This window comes from Contarinia nasturtii, unplaced genomic scaffold (assembly GCF_009176525.2).
Source record: "Contarinia nasturtii isolate CC-2019 unplaced genomic scaffold, AAFC_CNas_1.1 Cnas_scaffold_220, whole genome shotgun sequence".
Classification (NCBI taxonomy): Eukaryota; Metazoa; Arthropoda; class Insecta; order Diptera; family Cecidomyiidae; genus Contarinia; species Contarinia nasturtii.
In genome coordinates this window covers 3,299,133-3,311,628 of record NW_022197577.1, presented here as the reverse complement: position 1 = coordinate 3,311,628, position 12,496 = coordinate 3,299,133, and positions in this window count along the sequence as shown.

Sequence of the window (12,496 nt, the reverse complement as noted above, 5' to 3'; positions counted from 1 at the left end):
TAACAAAAAAAACGCAAGTGAAAGCATTTTCCCCTTAAACGTGTAACACACACCGCATGTGGGTGAGCGTGGATGAAAAAGGCTATTGCGTGAGCGGCAAGCTTTTCGAGCGACTGATGTTCAGCATTCAGTATATCAACAGCGCCTTGAAAAAACCAACAACTCTAAATTGTTCGTCCTCGTTTTTTTTGTTTGAATTTACCGAATTTCGCACGTGAATTCAAATTCATACCAAATTTCATTAGAACTAGTGACTTGTATAAACAAATACAATTTAAGAACGAAAACAAAAAGTTAATCGAAATTGAGATTTTTTCTTTTCAAACGTATTATTTTCCGTTTGATTACTTAACTTTTCCATTTGATTTCTTGTGAGCAAATTTTCGTTTCAAAACGTTTGGTACATATTTTGAAAGTGACATTTATTGCGTGTGATCCAAAAAGGAGTCAAACTCGATAAACGACTCATCAAACACCAAACGAAATAATATTAAGTTAACTTTCATAGCAGCAGCAAAAAAATTGGCAGAAAGGTAAGCACTTTTAATTTAATAACATTTGTGTCACATAAAATTAATCGGATGAAATTCAATGTGCGTTGATCATTATTGAGAGGGAAAAAAGATTGAAAAATTCTCTAATTTATTTATAATAATCTTTATTGGAAAATGATATAATTGATCCTCAAAAATATTGAATGAAAATTCAATTTGGCATATCGAATTTTTGTTTTCTTCCGCCCCCGTTTCACACATTGAAAACATTGTCTATTCAAACAATGTATTTATGTCGAAGTATAGAAAAACAAGCGTCAATTTTAATTCGATCGATGACAGCTTTAAATTTTTCACCACGTAACTGTAAGTGTGTGTTGTCGAAAGAAACAAAACAAAAACAATTGCTTAAGTATTATAAGATAATTGTTGATTGTTCATTGGAAGCATGAATATTTGTGTTTTTTGAATGGGTGACCTTAATCAAATAATCTGAATATTCTACCGAATTTCTCGTGAAATTAAATCACTTTTTCACGTGTGACTGAATTTTGTAGCAAATACGTGTGATGTGGAAAAAATCAAATTAAATTTTCATACCATTGACGCATCAAAGTTCACATATTTATCGGACAAAAAAAACCTTTCGCCAACTGAACCATTTTTCATGAAACCTTAACTTTTAACGGTTGACTGAAGAGACGTCTTTATGAGAATGTTGAAATATGTTTGTGGTCGTCACAATCCGCTTTTTAATTCAATCATCTTTTTGTCAAACATTTCAGTGACGCAAATTCAAACAGTAATTAAATCGACATTCTTTTCAAATGTTGCAAATCGTTTAAATACGAATCACAATGGACTTGGAGCCCATTGGCCAAAACAAAAAGCTCTCATAAAAGTCTTTCAACTGATTTTACGAAGCGTAAATGTTACACCGTTTTTTTGCTGCACAAATGAGGAGAAAAAAAATTCGCACCTAATTTGAACACATTCAGCTTCTTCCGCAGTACATTCAAAACACACCTTTTTTGGTTTCGTTTAATGTAAAAGAGAAAGGTGAACCGGTCATATCATTATAACCTGTGCTTATAAAACAAACATTAAATTAAAATCCAAATGGGAGAAAACCGACACCGTTTCCTACCCTTTTGAATAATGTACAAAGCCCATATAGCCCACCTGTTTCGATCGATGACGCATGGCCTGGCTGAGCAGCACTTCCGTTCTTTCGAAGAAGTCAAAAATTGGGTCGATGGATGGATAGCCTCAAAAGACGAGGAGTTCTTTCGACGCGGAATCCGTATGCTACCAGAAAGATGGGAAAAAGTAGTGGCTAAGTAGTGATGGACAGTACTTTGAATAAAATATATTTTACATTTTCCTTTAAATAAACCTTCATTTTTCATTTTAAAAAATCCCGTTATTAAGTTTTAGTCCCAATATTAATTATTATCAGCAGGGAATTACAGAATCCCCTCATTTAAAACAAGAACACGTACTATGAGAAATAATATTTTAGTTATATTTAAAGGATAGTAATAAATTATAAGCTCTCATAGTTACTTTGGTTTAATTTCAGGTTAAAAGCCATTATGGCGAATAACTACGTTATTTTAAATCAAACTTAGTAATTATAACTGATGACGAAATTGAGAATCACAAGGAAAAACAAAATTTGGCTATTCAAGCCTTATATAGAAATTTCGATTTCGGCCCATGGAGTCTTCTAATTCGTATAGCCCTTTCTTGGAACACTTCCTGTCTCCAATCGAAAAATTCTTCAAATCTATACGAAGACTCCATGTCAAGTGAATGGCACGTATATGAGAGACATGGCGACGTGCCAAACCGTAACGCCATCTATCGGATAGAATCTGAAATACAAATTTCGTATTGACTATCTCATATTTGTGCAATTTTGTTCATAGAATTATAAGGTTTATTCCGACAAATTTGAAAGGTTTTAGTTCGCCATCATTTTACATAGCATGCCATACCCTTGCTCCATGTCAGGTCGAGTACATTACTCTACTACATGAACTATCTACGGCGAAATAGCCTATCATTATGATTCTACGGACAACGTACCTTAAGGTATAACCTAACATATCGCTAAAAGAAAAACCTACAGAAAATTCAAAAAAAAAGAAAAAAAATACACACATACGAGATTCTTTTGACAAAATTTTCTTTATTAAAACCATTCACCATAAAAAGAACATGAGTATTTTTTCTTAAATAAAGAGAAGAAAAATGACAAATCTGTTTCGATTAATGAATAAAAATATTATTAAAATTCAAACGACGCTTAGCAGCCAATACGGGTGAGATACCCATGGTGGCATACTCATCTTCGAATTGATACTCAGGAATCAAATACATGCCAAATGCCTCATAAACTTGTTGCGATTCTTTCGTCACAATACTTGGAATTTCTCTAGTATAGCCTTTGGGGATGGTAGAAATTATGAGACTATTATCAGAGAAAGTATTCCCTAGGGTGTCCAGAACACGATTCAATTGGGCCCCGTTTGCCAATTCCGACTTCTCATTTTCCTGAGAATTTTGAGAACAGACAGATGCCGCCTTGGATGTGGCAACGTCACTATCATAAATGATAATGACGGAATCAGTTTCCTCCTCATAGTCCTCTAGATCAACCGTTTCAATCTCGTTCATTGGGTTCAGTAGATCCCCCTCATTATCAGACCCCTTTACAGCCTGGTTGGAATCCGGAGAAGTTTCGGAATTTGTCGGATAGTTTTGAGGATCCGTTTCTCCTGGAAGCCATGGAGTCGGGCATCTGATATATCCTGGAGTGCTTGGACTGTAACTTGGGGGACTTAATGCTCGATTCGAGAAGTTATCAGAAGTCCAATATTGGGTTAGAGTCAAAATGGGAACTGAATCGTCTAATATTGGCAGCAATGTTGAGCAATCATTAAAAATTTCATCTATTTCCTGACACAAAGAATCTTCGGGAGTACCTCCTCTTCCAATAGCAACTTCAGTCGAAGTACCTGCCTCTTCATTAATCTTCCCAGTTACACCTGGGGATACGGTTTGCCCAAATACTGAGTTGTTAACCTCGACGACCCATTTTTGCACAAAATCAATCATCTCTTCGTTCCCGACTTCCTTTCCGACGCTCAGATCAAGTGGTGCATCGAATTCCATCGTGGTCTGTCCCTCTTCGCATGCTGGACCAACTTCAGCTTCATTACTCTCCTCACATTTCTCTTCGCCGTCTGTTACGGCTAACAAATTCATCTCTTCAACTGACTTATACTCGTGCAAATATAAATCACGCCATGCGTTGGCCAATACATCCCCTGCATTTGCAAATTGGACGGGGTAAAACAGCACGTTACGCACATCGTTGAATGTTATCATATTATTGGGTCCATAGTGGCCCAATTTCTCCGTGCAGCGATAACAATACGCCTTTCCGTTCGATATGCGTACATTCAACACAAAATCCTCGTTTATCGTCACCACTGGGGGTATAAAAACATCGAGTTAGAGCAAATAATCGATTCAATTTCACCCTACAAATATATTGACCGTGGGAGTGCAATCGATTAATCTTTACCCCAATTGTCAAAACGTTTTTATACTTAAAACCATTATTTTCTATAGAAATCCTGGAAAAAATATGAAAAACTAAATTTTTCTAAAGAATTTTGTCAATTTTTCCAAAAGGATCTCATTAATATTTATCAATAAAGTGTTGGAATAAAATAAAATAGAATAAATATCGAGAAATCTCTATAAACACCATCATTATATCGCCTGAAACTATATATTAAACTTCAATTTTTGGAACACACACAGAAAGTGGGTCCACCTGGTGTCTATTATAAATACGAAAGCCAAAAATAATTCTTTAATAATTTTCGTTTCGTAAAACAATATTATTCAAATCTCTTTCCTTTGTGAAAAATACGTACAAAACACTTCTTTCGAAGTTCCCAATGTGACACAATACTGCACATTAGGGTGTATCGATTTTTAGTTTTTGAAAATTAAAAAAACGGCTAGTGCGGCTTTTGTAGACCTGGTCGAGAGTAGCAACTTTTGTTCTGGCACTTTGGCCGACACCCTTCTCATTTTCACCCCGCTCGATTTAAAGTTCGGAATTTTTCGAATGAATTTTTTCCAATAAATTTGTATGAAAGTGAATTGGTTTTAGTATTGTTGTAGATAGTATTAGAGGAGCTCTATAAGATAGGCCCATCACAAAAATGCACTTTTGATTTTTTAGAAAAAAAAGTTGCAACGAAATTTTTTTTCGCCCATCGATTTTCAAACAAGTCATCCAAAACATATGCTTCCGTCAATATATTTGTTCAAAATTCATGTATTTTTGAATTCCGCATGCCCAATTTACTAAAGCACCATGAATCGCCGCAAAACTTTCAGAACTCATTTGTCAATCAGAGCATCGGGTTTCATACAAAATCTCAAAATTTTCATTTTAATATTGACACATCCAAAGCCAAAAAATATTTTCATTCTGTTGCTGTCTTGTCGACCAGAATTATGGTCAAAATCGGGGTTGAAACTTGAAAAATCGATTTTTTTCACTTTTCGACCCGATTGGGGGTACAAGGGTTGGTCGGAGGGTGGTCGAAGGTAAGGTGTCCCAAGGGTAATTTTTTATGGAGAATCCAAATATGGGGTCAATTTTGGGATCGGGGGGCATGTGTCCCCATTTTGAGGATTTTTATTTTTTTTTTTTTTCAAAAATGTCGACCCGTGCTCTCCGAATTGGGGCTTCCTGGGGGGTCAAAGCAATATGTCAGTGGATAGCACATGGATAGGCGCAACTTTCATGGGAACTAACATATGACCCCATTTGACCTTTAGAGGGTCAAAATCCACTTGGTATGTTTTAAATAAACCTTTGAGGTCATTTTAACCCCTGAAGGTGGAGTCATTGACCTCCACTGTGGTGACATTTTTTTCCGTCTCATTATGGGCTATAACTTTGCCGAAGAGAGTGATCGAATATTTTGAGTTGTTTACGAAATATAGTTCATCGCATTTAACACCCAAAAACGTGTTATTTTGGACCCCTCTACCACACTCAATAGGAATTTTGAAAAAAAAATTGTCCACTGGGGATATTTACTGGTAAGTAACGGCTACAGGGCATATCTTCCCCGGTTACAATTTCCCCAAATTTCGGTCATAATTTCCCAAATTTTTAAAAAAATGTCTGGGGAAATTATATCCATTCAGTTTTGGATATAAATTCTCCATCAGTTTGGTAATATTTTCCCCGGGAAACTACGTCCAAACCGAATTGGAAATAGTCTCCTCGGGTTTTTGGGGTTTTTGGCCATAATTTCCCGAAAATTAAATATTTTTCTTGGGGAAAATATGACCAAATTTAAAAAGGAATAACAAACAAAAAATTTCATTTTTGGCACGAGAAAACCGAATCTGAACGCAATATTAATATTTTGTATGTATATGAACGAACGCGTCACTGAAAATTCATATCAGAACATTTCCAGATTTACAGTATTGCGTCACAGTGAGAACTTCGAAAGAAGTGTTTTATACTTATATCGTATATGAAGACAAAATTTAATGTACACTTTTTTAAGACCATAATACGTTACATAAAATGTTGGATTTAGAAAATTGCTACCTCGGGCAAAATTATGAAGACCCCAAAAAAGAGGTCGTTTTTTTGAAAAAAAATTCCAGGTATACTTTGAAACAAAATGTTGTACGCTTATCTACACTTCATCTACACTTAATTGAAACAATAAATTTTGAAAAAAAATTATGTAGCAAAATTATGAGTACACAACCAAAAAATCGTGGCCCTAAAGATATTTTTCATACTTAACTACGTAAACACATAGACTCCATACGCTATAACATACAAGATCAAATAAAATAGTTTTTCAAATTTAAAAGACCAAACTGAGGTAAAATTTCTTCTTTAATCGATTTATAATATTTTTCTAATCACAAAGACATGAAAACGACTTCAATTCGTGCAAAATTTGGGAAGATATCAGAAAAAAACTTTGAACAATTGCCACATAGGGAACATGGCTGCTGTCAAATATGTCATTTTGGGCGCATTTTTTATTTTTCCAATAAAAATAAAAATTAAATCATCAAAATCGGTCAGAAATTACCCGAGTAATTAATTAAAAAGTAAAAAATCAATCTATAAATATTTTATTTTTTCGATATTATTTCACGATTGGTCAAGCAATTTTTTCAATTTTTTTTTTTATTTTTTATGAAAATGTTATGTATCGAAATTACGCATTTTTTATATGTGAAAATACACTATGCACCAATATACCGAATTTTCAATACAAATAACATTTTTTACACTGGTTAAATTATTGAAATTACTTACCTCGGTCAGCAATGGGTCCAACCACGCGAAATAGCTTCGTTGCGCACCGATCACCAGTTTCCCGATGGCAAACATACCAGTAATTTTTCTCCTTTTCACACAACTCAACACCACAATTAATTAATCTTTCGGAATTCATATCGCACGGATTCAATGATATCAAAATAAAACTGGATCGACTCGAATGGATTTAGATCACTCAAAATTGAAAATTTGAATTCGAAAATTTAAAAATACTCTCCACGAAAATTGAGAACAATTCGCTTTGGTGGTTCAAGAGGAACTGAATTTCTTTTATAAAATCTAAAGACCTGATAAATGAATTCTGTAATAGAAAATTCATCACAGAGAGAAAATTTACACTAATACACTTACAGAATCTGTACAATTTTTGACATTTTACAAATTCTGTAGAATCAATACAGAGACACTATACAGAATCTGTATAATTCGCTATTGTTTCATCTGTCAACGCATCTGGCAATTATCTGAGTTGCGCTGACAACAATAGTAAATTATACAGATTATGTATAGTGTTTCTGTGTTGATTCTACAGAATTTGTAAAATGTCAAAAAATATACAGATTCTGTAAGTGTATTAGTGTAAATTTTCTCTCTGTGATATGCTTCCATTGGATTTGTGTGTGTGTATCGGTGTTTTTGACCCCGCATTTTAAATGCTGAGCCAACGAGATCACACATGTTGGCGTCATAAACAATTCAAAAAGAAAAAATAGACAACCATACGTCGCTCCCCCGCATGTGTCAATAGAGCAATGCAAACCGAACAAAATAGAAAGTGCTCAATTTAAAATGAGTAAAAGTGTTTATTAATTTCTATCAATTAATAATGCTTTCCATAGATGGAAGATATTGTAGTATCTACACACAAAAAAGTAGTAATAGAGCATTTATTGCATGGGGAAGATCGGTACTGAAAATTAAATCTTATTTTCGCAAAATTTTATCGTTTTTCAATCAATCTAAAAACATTGAGAACAAAAATAATATGTTATTAACACAATTCTAATTGAATTCTTTGTTTGTTTTCAGGTGTTAACCTATTGTCGGAAAAATATGAAATGTAACATTTGTGTGCATCTCAATCGAAAGGTGTTCAATGAGCATCTGGCATTTCGTTTTGTGTCTGATAGTTATCTTTGTGCTCTTTGCAATGGACTTTACATTGTTACATTCGGAACTCGTCTTTTCACATCATACTGGTGAAAGTATTCAACAGTTTATGTTTCATCGTAGTCGACAGTTTAGAAGACGATGAAGTTATGGCCATTTTAAGTAAGATACAAACAATATTGATCAATGAAAATACACATAAATCAATCAATTGTGTTATTATTAAAGTTGATGTGTTTGGTGGCCAATTTTGGAAGAATCAAGTTGTTGGACAGAGTGCAGCAAATGTACGGGCGTTAACATATTGCGATTTGCATGCAATCAAACGTGACAAATTACTCGAAGTTTTCTCATTTTACAAGTCATTTGCGTTAAGTTTTTTACTAATTCTATCGCTAATATATAATCTACGTCATTGTCAAGTGTTTCGTAAAGTGGCCGATGTAAAACGGGAAAATTAATTGATTAAAATTGATTTTTTATCATGTAAATATTGGATTAGCTGGATATAGTCACTTCAGTATTCAGCAAATGTCGGTGTTAACAATACGAAACAATACTTACATTCAATGTCATTTTTAAAGTGGCTGAATACTTGGCATTTGCTTTAACATTTTTATGACACTTGTGTATTGTTGACGATTGTTTGACGATATTTTCCGATATTTTCATTTAAAACCTAATTTCGTTTGGTTAATTTTTTCTGTTTTTCTCTATTGAATTCGATTGAATTTATTATGAATATTTTATTATATGTTTATATTTCTATGACTCTTATTTATACGTATATTATTAGTTTTAGATAGTTCCTGTTGGTTTGTTGATTCCGGTACCACCATATGCCACCATCTACTAACTTTGTGGAAATTTCAGTGCATCGGAATTTAGTGAAAATCGGTGGATTTTTCAAAACACCTTTTAGTTATATTCAATTTTAGAATATCGAAGAATATAGATTTTTAATACCATCGTGACTCAAATTTTCAACTCCAGTCAATATAATTGAAAGCATATTTGTAAACTTGCAAACTTTATTGTTCTAATATAAGAATAACAGCGTTAGCTAGAATGAAGGAATTAAAGAAAGCAAATAAAAAGACAACTGTTATGTTATAATGCTATAGCAGTTCGCTGAGCGACTGACTTTTATTAGGCGAGCAATATAATTGTCACCTCGTTTCTCGTATGTAACATGATCTTGTTTTTCACAACATTTATGTCTTTCTATATAAAACAATTGTTGCTCTATGGATTGCGATGGATTTTCGATTCAACGCACATGCGCACGAACTATCAATACTAATCGATATAAATATACCGAAATATACACGAATATAAATTGTGTTGATACATTTGTCAAGTGAAATTGTTTTTTTTTTCGATCATATTTTTTTACATTTTAAAGGTATACCGGATTATAATCCGGTATAATCGAATATAATATAACTTTTCTATTGAAAAGGTAAGAGAAATCTCGAAAAATAACCAATAATATGTTTATTATCGTCTAAAACACTTAGTCAAATTGTAAATATGTGAATTAGAGGAAAACAAAGTAAAAGAAGGTAACTAATCTTCAATCAGTCCGAACGAATACGATAACATTTGCTTAAATTCTGGTAAAATCAATATATTCTTCAAAAATAAAATATTGTCTTCATGTGCTTGATGCAAATCTCATTTTCTATTTGAATGAAAGCGAGTGAAACAGTTTCTTTCTCTGTTCAAACAAAGTGAAACATTGCACTTTGAACAATACACGTGAGATTTTTGTGTACATCCCTCCAATTTGCACCGTGTAGAGTTTTTTTGTGTGCTGAACGCTGGCAAGTGATCAAGGCGATCAAATCTAATGCTATCATTTGGCCGTTGTTCATTCACAGTTCTTCTTTGTTTCGCTGGATTTTTAGCAACTTTTTTTCTTCGTTTTGCTTCTGGTTGGAGAGGTTGCCGTTCCTTTAAAATATTGTCTGAAAAAGCACAAAAATAATGAATATATTTAAAAATAGAAAAATAAAGAAGACGAAAACTACCATCATCCACTTCAAGATCCATGCGAGTTGGTGTAGTTTCAAATCTCCTTGAATTCTTCAACGAAAAAAGAACTTTGCCTACAGATAGAAAATGAACAAAAACAAAACAATGATAATTCATCATACTCAAATGAGTATGATATGCACAACAGTGCGCTGCATGATAACATAGAAACATAAAGACAATTGACAATTTATTTGTTCATACCAAATGTGATTATCCATTTTTTTCTTATATATTGGGACCGTAATATTAGATGTTTAACTGTTTCTTCGTTCAGCATGGCCAAATTCATATTTATGTCCGGAGAAAGTCTTATAAAAACGTGCGACTTTCCAATTTTGAAATCGGTGGTCTTTATTTTAATCAAATGCAATAATTTGTTGATGAGTTCTGGAAGAGTAAAGTTGGTATTTTTGAAAAACGGAGCAAATTTTTCATAAATTTTCTACATATCCAATTTGGTGGGAAAAACAAGTTTAAGGAGTTTAAAGTAGGCAATTGCTCCTGTTGAATTCAACTGATTCGCAACAAACTCTTCACAAAAAGTCGAAGAGTCGTTTTGGTCATTCGTTTTTATACATCGTATGAAGTGAGTGCCCTAAAAAGAAATAAATTGAAAATCATTATCAAGAGATCTAATCTAGAATATAATAATATTAAATATTTTAATTGGGGACAAAATGTGAAGTAATAATAACGTACAGATGTTTTCAAACCTGATAACAGGCGCTGTAGCTCTGATCGCAAGCCTTCAGTTACTGTCCTCACCGATCTGTTTTTATTCTCATCGTTACACTTCCCAAGGATATTACCTAGGGGAAAATGACTACTTATATAACTTACGCGAACTTATGAAATCGCACGCTTCTTATGAGAATTTATACGAACTTACGCTTTGTCCATATACATTAACACACTGCTGTAAGTTCGATATGCGTCAAAATGCCGAAACAGTCGCACATGTAGTAGTCAAATGACACAACGCTAGTCAATTTTTTTAATTACATCTCACGCTGCAAATAATTTGTACAGAATAGTAGAACGCATTTTAAAATAAAAATTACCTAGTAAATTGGATATCATCCTTAAAAGACCTGATTTTGATATTGAAGTATCGCTCTCAACACTCATAGACTCATAAGCAATAATTCTTTGAGATACATTACTGATTATTCACTATCAAAATCGACTCTTTCAAAAATGACGTCTTATTAGACGAATTTATATTTCTTGGTATTTTTTCACCGAAAACTGTCTCGACTTATTTATACAAATTATTTTCTATCTGATTCGACATGACTAACATTTATTACCATCAACCACCATGAGTTTGTGAAAAAAGTCGCACAATAATGCGCCATCTGTTGACGTGGTTATTAATGTACGTAATTACAAAGACGGAATTGTTGGATGGTGTCTTAACTAAATTTTCATATCGCTTGTTTTCAACCACAATTCGCGCACGTCACCAGATGGCGTTTTTACAATATGACATCTCTCAGTCATGATGGTTGATTACCATTTACAACATTCTGCGGTTTTCAATTGACGTTGAAAAACTTACTAGTAATCTATAGGAACTTACGTAAAACTTAGACGAACTTACAAAAATGTATGTAGAACTCAAGAGTTCTTACGCTAACTTGTGAAACTTACAGATACTTATGAACTTACAACGAGTCATTTTCCCCTAGGATTATTACACAGAGAACTGGATAGAACTTCTGTGTTTTTTTCCACAAAATTATTCTATAAAAACATTTCTTTAATGAAGTTGCTCAAAATAAAATCGAAACAAATACAGGTAAATCCAAAAATAAATATACCGCTGAATATGTGATATCTTTCGCAAAGTGACGAATCTTGAAGTCTTGAAAACTTCCATTCCTTTCTGGTTTTGCGAGGCGAAAATGATTGTGTGTTACATACGCGCGTTTAAGTTTTTCGAAAAAGTTCGCTGATGTTGATTTTAGCGCTTTAGACTCATCTTCCAATAAAGTAAACATGCCGTTTATTTTATTATCAAACAAATCTAAAAATATTAATATATAATTGGATATAATCAATGGAATACCTATCAATTATTATACAGTAAAATCTGTCAATAACGGAAAAATATAATACTAAAATTGTTTCAGCATTATTGTAATCGACAGGGTTCGATAAAAATATGTACGACGATAAATATTTACAAAACATCCAGATTTCAGTGATTTTTGATCTTTAAAAAATTTACTGAAACTAAAAAATCGGCAAAAAACGCCAAATATTCAAATAAATATTTTTTAAGTAAATCGATGTAAATAAATATTTTCTCGAGCTCTGGTCATATTTTCAAATAATATAGAAATAAATATATTTTACTTTAAAAATCAAATCAGTGCTAAAGTCAAGCTTAATGATGACTTGAATTTCGTTAAAATATTTCAGTTCTTAA